This window comes from Haemaphysalis longicornis, unplaced genomic scaffold (genome assembly GCF_048455015.1).
Source record: "Haemaphysalis longicornis isolate Haplotype H1 unplaced genomic scaffold, Haemaphysalis longicornis Haplotype H1 scaffold_8, whole genome shotgun sequence".
Lineage (NCBI taxonomy): Eukaryota > Metazoa > Arthropoda > Arachnida > Ixodida > Ixodidae > Haemaphysalis > Haemaphysalis longicornis.
Window position 1 is genome coordinate 2762482 of NW_027526445.1, and position 900 is coordinate 2763381.

Below are 900 nucleotides of genomic sequence, written 5' to 3' on the forward strand. Positions count from 1 at the left end.
TATGGAAAACGAAACAGAAAAACAACAGCGTGGCGCATGCGCTACGGTCCTGCAACAGCTTATTTCGCTTCTTCAGAGAGCGCCGCGCTACCGGAGCCAATGCTCGAGCACATTCCATTTTTATTTACGAAACATTATTTACGAGATCACCCGCCACAAACGTGTAGTAGCGCCTAATTCGCGATAACGAGTCCGGAGGGTGGCTTCAAGTTCTGTCCGTGCAGTGTGGTGCGATTTCAATTCATTCTAGCGACCGCCGGCTAATTCGAACTCGGCCTAATTCGAAACAAATTATAGTCCCCTTCGAGTTCGAATTAACGAGCTTTTACTGTACGGGGATACGTAGCGCCCAAACCATGTCATCGCTAGACCCAAGCAATAAAACCATGTGCTCAGGCATACGTACGCGAATTGTTATTTTGCCTCAGCGTCTATTTGCGACTTCACACGCAACTCTTGCCTGAAAACAAATTAAAACGTGCACCGACCAGAACAGTTTGCACTGTAGACTCTCGATAAACGAAACTTCAAGGGTCCGAACAAATTAGGTCCGTTTAACAGGAGTTCAATTTACTGAGATAGATGTGTGAAAGTGCAAATTTATGTGCGTGCACACTCTTAATACCATTTAATACAACTCTAAGCACTAGAAGCTGAATGTAGCTGATAGGTGTTCAGAAAGCAAAAAAAAAAAAAAAAAAACTACGAGATGTTTAGGCACAGCATTCACAAAGTTGATTTGGCAACATGAGTCGCTGTGCACTACAAAATGCATCAATTATTTTTGTTTCAGTCCTTGCAACTGAATTTTCACGGAGGCTAGAGGGCTCAACTTCGCGAGTGCTTACGAGCCACCAAATTCAGAAAACGGCAACGCGGTAATGAAGCGCGAATAGCACC